This window comes from Tachypleus tridentatus, chromosome 8, assembly GCF_004210375.1.
Source record: "Tachypleus tridentatus isolate NWPU-2018 chromosome 8, ASM421037v1, whole genome shotgun sequence".
NCBI classification, from domain to species: domain Eukaryota; kingdom Metazoa; phylum Arthropoda; class Merostomata; order Xiphosura; family Limulidae; genus Tachypleus; species Tachypleus tridentatus.
This window is the reverse complement of record NC_134832.1, coordinates 146,440,881-146,454,077: the sequence shown is the minus strand read 5'-3', so window position 1 is coordinate 146,454,077 and position 13,197 is coordinate 146,440,881.

Genomic DNA, 13,197 nt, shown 5'->3' with positions numbered 1-13,197 from the left:
CTTTATCGACACAAGGTTACGTGGATAAGAATGTTAATATTTCCTTATCGACACAAGGTTACGTGGATAAGAATGTTAATATTTCCTTATCGACACAAGGTTACGTGGATAAGAATGTTAATATTTCCTTATCGACACAAGGTTACGTGAATAAGAATGTTAATATTTCCTTATCGACACAAGGTTACGTGGATAAGAATGTTAATATTTCCTTATCGACACAAGGTTACGTGGATAAGAATGTTAATATTTCCTTATCGACACAAGGTTACGTGGATAAGAATGTTAATATTTCCTTATCGACACAAGGTTACGTGGGTAAGAATGTTGATATTTCCTTATCGACACAAGGTTACGTGGATAAGAATGTTATTTCTTTTCAGTATCAATTCCTAGATAACTACTTTAATAATGTCTTATATCCTCATGTTATCGATACAAGCTTACTCTGTTTGTTTGTTTTTGAATTTCGCCTAAAGCTACACGATGGCTATCTGCGCTAGCTGTCTCTAATTCAGCAGTGTAAGACTAGAGGAAATGCAGCTAGTCATCACCACCCATCGCCAACTCTTGGGCTACTCTTTTACTAACGAATAATGGGATTGACCGTCACTTTATAACGCCCCCACGGCTGAAAGGGCGAGCATGTTTGGTGTGACGGGTATTCGAACCCGCAACGCTCAGATTGCAAATAGAGCGCTCTAGCCACATGGTCATGTCGGGCCTTCGAGGATAAGAATATGGGCTCTTGCAAGAAGAAAATGGATGTGAAACTTTCAACATTAAAGATTTAACACCGTATTAGAAATGATATATTAAGTTGTAGTTTTATTCAGATACCGAAATAACTACTTCAATAATGCAGGCTCTCTATCAAGAGTTTCGTATGGATTTTATAAAACGGAGTAGGTGATGCTAAAGTTTTAAAATAACAAATTATGGATTATTAAAAACAAACAAGTGAGTTTACTTTGAATTAATAGAACAACAACTTTATCCTTCGCCGCCTGTTTTGATGTATACATACAATAACTATGTAAAAAAATAAAAAGACGACCTGCTAGGAGATCCCCCAATGATACAGCGGTAAGCCTACGGATTTACAACGTAAAATCAGTGATTCCATTCCCTTCGGTGGACTCAGCAGACAGCCCGATGTGGCTTTGCTATAAGAAAACACACACACCTGCTAGGAGAGCCAAGCGAAGATACGCATTTTTTAAGTGACTGCATTTACACTGGGGATGAAATTCATTGTTTTTTTATTGTCGCTAATTGCTATTCGTAATCTTTTAAATTGGGCTGCTTAACAGTGTCGTCTCTCTTTCAAGTTCGAGGCGCCCGCTATTTACAAAATCTACTATTGACGACCCAGAAACGAAACCAATAATTTAGACTTAGTAATAATGTTCAAAGAGTACGCACGAGGCATAAGCACATCTGAATTCTTACATCTTCTTACAAACTATTTTTTTCAACGATTTTGAACATTCTCGATGTCAAACCAAAATCAAGCATATAAAATAGTCTGATTTCATTAAACTTAGTTCAATACTTTAAAGATTGGTGTTCCTCCTTCGAGAGTGAGCATATCATGTAAAATATTTAAAATAACATAATATGCTTTGTAAAGTGTTAAGATTTGTCTTTTTTGAAAACTCGATTTTCACTGTGACTGTATATCCTAACTAGCCTACTATAAACAATGTGTTTTTCTTATAGCAAAACCACAAAGGGATATCTACTTAGCCCACCGAGGGGAATCGAACCCATGATTTTAGCGTTGTAAAGCCGAAGACATACCGCTGTACTAGCGGGGTACGCTAGAAACAACCCTAAAAATAAACATTAGAAAATTAAAAATAATAAACCTGCACAAAAAGCATTATGGAGTACTTTTTATCCGATTAGAAATACTATATTTAAGTCTAGTTTCAGCTTTAACTAATTTAGCGAACATCAGTTAAGTAAACATAAATTTATGATATTTTATGGTGTGCGTAACACATTCTTCAGCCTAATTTTGTGTTTCTCTAGCATTGTTCTTAGGCCTACTTTCGAGGTGTATTTAATTCAAAACACACAGTACACTTTAACTATGATTTTTATTTCATTCGGTTGAGATAACATGACGTAAAATTTAATATTTATGTTTATCTAGTCGAGTCAAATTCATACACCTATAAATAAAGAATATTTCACGCACCAAGTATCAGGTTTGTTGTCAATAGTCTCTTCATATATTATAATTTATAACTATACACTGAGCACCAATACATGTTACGCTGCCCGGCATGGCCAGGTGGTTAAGGTACTCAACTCCTAATCCGAAGGTGGCGGGTTCGAATCCCGTCACACCAAATATTCTTACCCTTTCAGCTGCAGGGGCGTTATAATAAAGTAACAGTGAATACCATTATTCGATGGTAAAAGAGTAGTCCAAGAGTTGGCGGTGGGTAGTGATAACTACCTGCCTTTCTTCTAGTCTTACACTGCTAAATTAGGGACGGCTAGCGCAGATAGCCCTCGTATAGCTTCACGCGAAACTCAAAACAAACGAAACATTTTGCTCAAAACGTCACATATGCTATAACTTACCAGCTGAAGACTTACATTGAAGTCATCTCGTACGATTTCACTATTTTAACTCTGACCAATGAGGAACAATACCTCCTTATAGAAGAGAGTTTGTTCAGTCACAAACTAAGATCTAAAATCAGAGTTAAAGAAGTTCAGTGGTGGCGCCAGGATATTTTCGTTGAAGGGGAGGAGGCTGAGCGGGGCTGAGGTAAATTGTGGAGGGGCTTTCCAAAATTCCATCAGTATGAAGTACAGATGGTAAATTATAATAATGTAAATACCAAGGTACATTTCAGAAAGGTGTGCTATTTTGAACTGCCTTTTCAATGCAGTTTTCATTGGAAACTCATACTCTGATTAATAATGCATTATTGCAAATTAGAAATAATTTGTGTATGAAAATATGCGTATATGTAAAAGATGAAGCTCACCCAAGGTAATACATAATAATGAAGAAAATCAAGATTAACTCAGATTGAACATTTAATATACCATTAAGAGTAAAGCTACAAATAAAAAGAAATATAACATAAAGACATAGTTTACATAGCAAAAACGAATTATCCCATGTGAAGTTAATACACTCTGAGGAAAAGTAAGGTTACTATCAGCCTAACTATCTTTCAGTACGTTGCTGTGGGACGCATGACACATACTTCCGTCTTTATGAAGACGTTGCGTTCTACAGCTTTATGTCTCTCTGATGTTAATTGTTAAGCAACAACGACGATTGTGTTTTCCATATTTTATGAATGTCTGGAGGTAACAATATTGGGGGGCTGAGGGGGTCTTGGGGGTTAAAGTCCCCAAGCCCCCCTTGGCGCCGTTTACAATGCTAAACTCAGGGGTTTGATTCATTTTGGTGGATACGGCAGCTAGTTTGATTAAGTTTTACTATAAGAAAACAAAAGCCCGGCATGGCCAAGCGTGTTAAAGCGTGAGACTCGTAATCTGAGGGTCGCGGGTTCGTATCCCCATCGTGACAAACATGCTCGCCCTTTCAGCCGTGGGGGTGTTATTATGTGACGGTCAATCCCACTATTCGTTGGTAAAAGAGTAGCCCAAGAGTTGGCGGTGGGTGGTGATGACTAGCTGCCTTCTCTATAGTCTTACACTGCTAAATTAGGGACGGCTAGCACAGATAGCCCTTGAGTAGCTTTGTGCGAAATTCAAAAAACAAACAAACATATTAAACAAACACACAAATAAAGAAACTTGCGTAAGGTACTAATGGCAAAATACGTAGTAGCGGCTGTTTGTGCTTGAAAACCATTAGGCTTAGTGCCCGTAAATGTTATAGTAAGAAAGAAATTGGAATGCTCGTCACTTTACTTTTAGTTTCCTCTTTAAGACTTAAGCGATGAAAGTTGACAAACCTTTGGAAATGAATAGGCCTGACGTAAGTAATGAAAACCACGTAAGTTTTATATTTTTTAATCATTAATTTGTCCAAAATAGGGAAGTTAAATTTCTTTTTAATAAAAATAAGGAAACTATTTTGCAATATGCTGCTCACTATGACCATGACATAGTATATTATGGACAAAGTATGGAAATTAACAATAGTGCATGACCAAAATAAGTGAACCGTACTGTAAACGTTTAACATTATGACTTAAAACTTCAAAGTTAATACTGGTTATAACAAAATTAGAAATTGATATGAATATGTTTTACTAAGAAAGTAAAGTTGCCAAATACATTAATTTTATGATTAAACACAAAACAAAGTACTGTTTGTAGTCACGACGGAAAATCTAGATCAAAACTTAAAACATATATATAAACATTTATTAATGTTTTTTAATTAAAACGAAGTATATAACAAAAGTGGTTTATTTCTTATAACGAAAATTAAGCTTAGAAGAATTAAGAAATTTCAATAAAATCTATCTTGAAGGCTTAAAGTTAATGCAAACTAGGGCACACTATATTTCACTAATTTTTGTTTGTTTGTAGCTAAGATTAAAACTACACAATGGGCTATCTGTGTTGTACTCATCACGGGTATCGAAACCTGGATTGTGAAGCTATAAGCCTTTAGACTTATCGCTGAGTTATTGGGGGTTTCAATAAGGTAAATTCACAATATTCAATACATACTCTTCATAGCAGTATCTCACATTCTCCCAGTCATAGACTAACCCAGTCATAATTGTCTCTCCTTCCTGTAAATTGGGAATCCTCTCATAATAAATCTCTCCTCCCTTCAACTATGGGCTTCAGTCGCAATAGAATATCTACTCTCTCTAACTATGGACTCCAGTTGTAGTAGAGTATTTACCCCTCCAACTATGGACTTCAATCATTGTAGAGTATCTACTCTCTACAATTAGAAAATGCTATCAGAGTCTCTCCTCCATTGAGCTAGGGAATCTTATCATTGCAGAGTTTTTCCTTCCTCCTATTAGAGAATTCTGTCATGGTAGAATTTCTCCATCTTTCGTTTGGTGAATCCTGTTAAAGCAGTCTCTCATTGCTTAACTATGGACTCTTGTCTTACCAAAGTTTCTCCTGGTTCATGATTCTATAAGTGATTATTTTCCTTAACCGTTCTTGGTAGATTTTGACATGCAAACAGCATGAATAAATATCGATTATATTTAGTTTCGTATACTTTCATACAACTGAATATGAATTATCGTTTGAATTTCGATTACACGTGCCTCAAAAATAACCTCACGATGATTCTAAATTAAAAAAGAAAAGAAAAACAGAATAATGCTAATCAAAGTAAGGAAATACTTGAAACAGACAATGTGTTCAGTGACCACCGTTTGTCGGGCCTATTCATACATTAGGTTTGGTGTATTTTGAATTTTGCGCAAAGCTACACGAGGGCTATCTGCGCTAGTCGTCCCTAATTTAGCGATGCAAGACTAGAGGAAAGGCAGATAGTCATCACTACCTACATCCAACTCTTGGGCTACTCTTTTACCAAAGAATAGTGGGACTGACCGTCACATTATAACGCCGCCACGGCTGATAGGGCGAACATGTTTGATGTGACGGGATTCGAACCCACGACCCTTGGAGCATATATTAGGTTTAGCGGCTGTTCGAAACTTCACAGCATACAATATATTTGTTTTAACTTTTGTCATATGATTCCGTTCATTATTATTATTTTGAATATTGAGTATTTTAGTTTCGTATGATTGGTTATTACTATATTAGTTTCGCTGATCGAGTCCATTTATAAGAAAATTATTGTGGTAAAACGGGTAAAATGATACTAGTACTAAAATCTTGGCATACCTCAGTATAACTATGGATATAAAAAATATGCCAGCCACATCACTTTCCAAGGATAGTACTTAAAAAAATAGAAATAATCGTTTTTAGATCCCTTTGCTCGTTTTGTGCGACAACAATTCACCATTGTCTTGTGAAAGGAAAGTCAAGTATCTTTAATTTTTGGTCTTCATCAAACTACAGCAGGTTTTACCATTATACTTGGAGTCAGCACGTTCCACCACAAGGTATAACATAGTTCTTTAACGCGTTTTTACCAACAAACTTGGAGTCAGTACGTTCTACCACGAGGTACGACATGGGCCTTCAGCGAGTTTTACCATCAAAATTGAAATCCAAATTTTCTACAGTCAGTAAATTTTACCACTAGGTGCTCGTTCAGCGCGTTTTTCCATCAAAACTCCTTAGAATCGGCAAATTGAACTACGATGTGCAATATGCTAATTCGCTTCTTTGTTTTTAATTAAACACAAATTTGTCATATGATTAGGATTTTTAACAGTGTTAAAATATGGACAGCAGGAATCAGCACAGTACTTTTGTTTTGTATTTACAACAAAGCTGCCATGTCTGTTTGTTGCCTTCCATAAACTACTGGCTGAAGAGAAGATTTCCGATTAGTGACACCCTATCAATCACCCACCATCCATGCGAAGGGCATGACACTAACTCGTTTAGCATATCCACATCTTATTAAAACATGATGAATAATTTGTAGCATCGCGTGGATTCGAACCCGATTTAACAGCTCAGAGATCCTAAGCTCTCTTTTGGAGCCAACTCGCACCCTAAAAGCCATTCCCAAAATTACTGCGTCTTTTTTTTCCAGACGCATCGATATTTTGTCACTAGAAAATCAAACAATCATATGTATAATTCTTATTTATCTACCATGAAATCAACGACTATTCCGATCTTTAAAACAAACCTGAATATATTGTTTATTTTTTTATTTACTGAACACGTGTTAACTGTCTGAATATAAAATAAAGATTTAACTGGAGAACACGCAATGATAAAGTAAACCAGTTTATCTGGTGAGATTTCTCTTCCTCCTTGTCTACGTTTTGGTTAAATGATAAACGATCTTATTTTTATCAGCACCTTTGACCACAAACGTAGTAAAAACTGGTTTAATGATATCACATTACGAATGACATAATGCAGTTTATGCATACCAGTAAATATTGGTTTCTTATTATTTTAGTAAAATGCTGCAAGGTTGGTCATCTGTGCTCTAAGAATCAAAAAAAGATCGTACCATGGATTTTAACACTGTAAGTCTTTAAACTTACAGCTGACCCTCTTGGAGAAAGATTAACACCCTGGCCTATCTGTGCTCTGCCCATCGCGGGCATTGAAACACGATCTTTAGAGTTATAAGCCCACGGACTTACCAGTGAACTATCGGGGAGCGTAAAAAACATAACCAGTTACACGATCTGTTATCGCCGCAGAAATCTAGCGATGAATTTTACTGGTTTAAGCCCCCAGAATCACTGCTAACTAACCAGTTTGTTTGTTTCACATGTTCGTGCAAAATTTCGCACATGTTATCCGCTTTGCTGTCCGTCATTACGAATAACATGGATATGTCATTAATAGTTTCCACCAATATCTTCCGTCATACAGCAATGTCTGTTTACTTCTAATGCTAAAAACAGGTAGAATACAGTTACATGTATTTAAGTTAGAGACATAACAACCATTTTCTTTAACTATGATTCGTTTTATTCTTATGTAACCAACATGTTCTAGTCATATAGTCATAATTCGTGTCATTCTTATGTAACCAACACGTCCTGGTCATATAGATATGATTTGTTTTATCCTTAAGTAACCAACACGTCTTGGTCTTAACACTATGGTTAGTTTTATCCTTTTCTTTGTTTGTAATTTAGTGCAAAGTTACACGAGGCTATCTGCCCTAATATAGCAGTGTAAGCTTAAAGGGACGATAGCTAGTGACCACCACCAACCGCCAACTCTTGGGCTATTCTTTTACGAATGTAGAGTGGGATGGCCGATACATTATAACACCTCAAACGTTGAAAGGGCGAGCATGTTTGGGGTGATGGGGATTATCATTCTAGCCACGCTTATTCTTTATACTCTTGTAAGCAACACTTTCTGGTCACACAGTTTAGAAGTTTCAACTGTCCATCTGTCACATACAAAATAATGTTCTGTGTATCCCTGACTTACAGCTAATTAAAAGGCTTAGTTGGTTGGAATATGGATTATACACAAGAGCTGTCATAAAAAAAACAGTAAAATTACAAATATACATTCCTTTTGGTATCGTCTGTGAACTTGTTTGTCTGAAGAGGTTATGATTTGTTTTTCTACAGATATAAACCCATTCGTCATGGCTCTGTACGTTCCAATAGCTGAGAGCTTGTCGTGAATCGTATTTGTAGGTGACAAACATGTTCCACAAAAATGCATTTTAAATAAGTAAGTACGTCTCATAAAATACAATCAATTATTTTTGGTCTGTTTGCTGAAACGACAATACCTTGCTTAACATTGTTTTGTTGCACAAAGTTGTCGAATACGTTGTTTTTAAGAAGAAAACGAAACTAAAATGGAACCTATGAGTGAAAAATTGGAGATCTAAAGAATCACAAACAAACACAAGAGATAATTATTAAAAGCATCTTAAATAAATAAAAGCGTACTCCACATTCTGGGTTCGGTGATTCAGTTGTTGAAAGCGCGCAGATAACCTGTTGTGTGGTATTGAACTAAAAGAAACAAACGGAGGATAAATAGATAGAAATGGAAGATCAACATTTTGGAGCATTGTGTAAGTAAGATGGAAGATATTAAAACAATATATTGTAACGAGTTTACAGAGTGGTCGAGTCAAGTAACAACTGTGAAATTGACATAAGGCTGGATTAAATTAAAAGTAGAAAATAACTAAGAGTAGATGATTGGATAGTCGGCTGATAGTAAGCGTAGGTACATTAGGTAACTAATTAGTAGAAATATTGAGAGTGTAAAAAGAAAGGTGCCAGTGTCTTACGAAAAAATATCTCAAATAAGTACACTAACAGATGAGTAAAAAAAATAGAAACATATTTGATGACGTCGTTGAAGATTTTTAAAGCATAAGGAGAAAACCTAGAAAATATATTTCAAAGATGCAAGAAACGCGTCCCCTAAGTGGCACCGTAGTATGTCTGTGAACTAACAACGCTAAAAACCGAGTTTTCATACCCAATATTAAAGAAAATACATGGGGAATCAAGTATGTACAAAATTTTAAAAAGGGAAAAGAGGTTTTTGATTTGTTTGGAATTAAACAAAAGTTACACAATGTGCTATGTGTGTTCTGCCCACCACGTGTATCGAAACCCGGATTTTAGCGGTATGAGTCCGAAGACATACCGCTGTGCTACTAGAGGGGGAGCACCATTAATGAAAAATTAATACGAAATAGAAAACATTATGGAAACGAAGATATTGCATCTAGTATTTTATTAATCAATTTGTATTTGTGGGAGGGGTTAACCATCGTACATAACTCCATATATTTTGAGAAACAAACTAACTATTGAGGATATATGGAAAAACTCAAATTTTCAGAGAATGAACAGTGAGAATATTTTTGTATCCAAAGACATATTTTAATGGTGCTGGTTAGGAAAGGTAAGTATCATCTTAAAACAGACTTGACACAAAGTAGAAAGCAAATCCTTTTGTAGTTGGAGGATTGGAATCCGACATCGTTTTTGTTTTTAGGTTTAGCAACATATTGATAAGATCAGAATCGAGACAATTAAAACGACTAAAAGTAAGATAAAGGCACCGCTCTTTGGTGCACAACAAATGAAAAAGGAAACAGGCTAGTCACATTTTACACCTTGACAACCTGCCAGAATTATATCAATTTAAGTGTAACATGTTAAGAGGTAATTTATTTCTTCATTTTGAAAGTAAAGAATCAAGGCAACTTTGAGCGTTAATCTCAAAACAATAACTTCAAGGACGTCCAATGTGAACAGTTGCCACAAGAACTGTCGTGGAAAACAGATGTACAATGTGAGCAGCTACAATAAGAGCTGTCATGGAAGGTAGATCTACCAATAGATGTACAATGTGAACAGCTAGCTACCAAAAGAACTGTCATGGAAGACAAATCTACCACTAGATGTACAATGTGAACGGCTACCACAAAAACTGTCATGGAAGACAGATCTACCAGTAGATATACAATGTGAACAGGCACCACAAGAAATGTCATGGAAGACAGACCTACAAATAGATGTAAATTGTGAAGAGCTACCACAAGAACTGTCGTGGAAGACAGATCTACCAGTAGATGTACAATGTGAACAGCTATTACACGAACTGTCGTGGAAGACAGACTTACGGATAGATGTACGATGTGAACAGCTACCACAAGACCTGTCGTGGAAGAAACATCTACCAGTAAATGTAGAATGTGACATTTATAGGTGAAACTTCGTGATGAATGATGAGAAAAAGTTAAACTACTATGTCAAAAATTAGAATATTTTAATAAGTATAATTTATTTATCAACAAAATTTCTGATTATGATTGGTCTCGTAAGTTGAAACACATTATAACAGAATATATAACATTTTGTTTTACTTAACAAATGGGACGTAACCAGTTCTTAGTCCTCCTGAGATTTGTTGTTAGGAGTTTATAGCCTGATTTTTCTTCTTTCTTGTTGTGATCTTATTGAGGTCTCACTTTATTTCATTTTTGTCGCCCCCCGCTAGTGTAGCGGTAAGTCTACGGCGTTGCAACGCTAAAATCAGGGGTTCGATTTCCCTCGGTGAGCTTAGCAGATAGCCTAATGTTGCTTTGCTATGAGAAAATACACACACTCATTTCTGTCCTAGAAGTTCCCTCCTGGTACAGCGGTATGTCTAGGAATTTACAACGCTAAAATCAGGGGTTCGATTCCCATCGGTAGATTCAACAGATAGCTCGATGAACCTGACGATGACCGAAGAAGGTCGAAACGTTGTTTGCTCTTCTATGTAAAATATTTTCTCAACCCAAACGAGCCGTTTTTGCATATAAAATTCTGTCCAAGAATGTTCTTATCCACTGACAGGTTTTCCTCACTCTGATAATTTTTTCTCAGTATTTACAACTAACTTTATTTTGATTAAATTTTCATGATTTCTCATACGTTCTCACCTTATATCATCACGTAGATTTTTCCTTATTCGTTGTGTATTTCCTTATCATCAGCTAACAGATCTGTCGTCCTTTTAGACTCATTGAAAGTTTGGCGTCATAGTGATGACAAACTTAAACTGTACGGTGTGTTTGTGTTTTCTTATAGCAAAGCTATCTGCAGAGCCCACCAAGTGGAATCGAACCCCTGATTTTAGCGTTATAACTCCGTGGACGTACCACTGTTTTAGCGGGGGGCTAAACCATACAGACTCTGGTGAGTAACATTGGAAGACCACTGTGTGAATAAGAAAGTTAATTTTTTATCATTGTTAAAAAATTTGAAAATAATTTTCATTCGACTAATTAGCAGTGAGTTATCAATGATATAAAGAGAAATATCTCGAAAATATTTATTTTAATGTAATATTGGCTTCACTTTTACAATGCCTCCTAGACAATAACAGAAATTATTAACTCATAGAGTTCCGGCAATAATTTTGAAATGTCAATGAAGAGCATTATCCATAAGAAAATGGAAGTAAATTTTTCTGACCTAAAAAAGCAACAACTTTTCTTTAAACTAATATAAAATCTTAGTCTTTATCAGTAGAGTTAGGCTTAACAGCTTTAAGAATAAAATAGAAGCAACAGAATTCATCCTATTTTTTGGACTTTCTATGCTTTATGAAACAAATACAGTATATTAAAGAAAAAAATGTCAAACGTTTTCAACCAACTCAGGTAACGCTGGTCCAACTAACGTCTAGGAGAGATAAACCTGGTGCAACCGGCCAAAATATTTTCTAACTGACATTTTCCAACCTTTTTGTCTTTTCTTGCATGAGTAAGTTTAACGTATTATAAATAAAAAAAGACGTTTAGATTTGTTGTGAAAGAGGGGGGGCTCGCAGTTTTGGTTTTCAATAGACTTCTGTACGTAAAGCGCCATCTGGGCATCGTGTAACTGAAACATCAAGCGACAGTGTTTGTTCATTGCATTCTTCTTCGTAAGTTCAGCTTTTCATGAAACCATTTAATACGAATGTCGTGATGAGGGCTTGGAATGAATATGTCATCAACATATCTCACGTGCTCCGGGTGAGATTCTGTTGAAAACAAATACGTACTAAACTATAAGCATGAGTAACTGACACAAGTATAACTAGATGTGCAAGTTCTCTGAATGTGGGCGGAGTGAGAATTTCATCTAATCAAGATAGTAGTTTAGAGCTCCATCTATTGGGACGTTGGTAAATACGTTTTTTGTTATTTTTTTTTATTTATCGAAAGACGAAATAAGTTTTTCATTAAATTTCTTATTTTTACTTGTGATAAAATACTTTTAACTTTAAATTTGTATACATTATAATTTATATAAATACACTAGCGGTAACAGTTTGTTAGTTAAACATTTGGCCAAAAAACAAATTAATTTATTGTTACAACTAGATTCAGTCCAACAGATTTGTACAGTTTTGGAAAGAAGGAAACTGTATAAGAAGAAAGGAAATTCAATTTTTTTGCACTATTAAACTTTCAACTGTCTTGAATATAGGTTCGAGTTGTGTCACAATGCCTTTAGTTAGTTAAAACATATTTCAGATTATTTATCGACATTTATTTGATAAACTGATAAAAGTTTTAAACATTGAACCATCTCTCGAGACATCTTGTGGCCTTTTTTAGATTAGAAAGATTAATCTGTTGGAACTAATAAAGAAAGTTTCAACACACGTATATAACAGTTCACAAAACTCTAAAAATCTGTGATAAACATATAGTACTTTGCAAAAGTGTTAGGACAAAATTCAAAAGTTAGATTCCAGGCTACTTTCAAATAACAACAGAAGATAAACCGCAGATGAAACATCAATGCTTTATAAATCTTCATATTCACTGCAACAGAAACTCAGTGGAACTGCTTGAGTTTAGCAAACAGATCATCAGTGGAACTGCTTGAGTTTAGCAAACAGATCACATTTTGTGTACCCCCTCTTGCTTTCAAACATTGTTTCAACATATTTAATCAAAGATTCCTATGGGATTTAACTCCAAACGTGTCTCATACACCCCATCATGTTTGAAGTGGTGTTTGATTTGTCAAGTTTGTGATCTGTCAAATCCAAGTTCTGTGAAACTGGGTTGAGATAGGACTCTGTGGGGCCATCACATTATTTGAATTTCTTCAGCAGCTT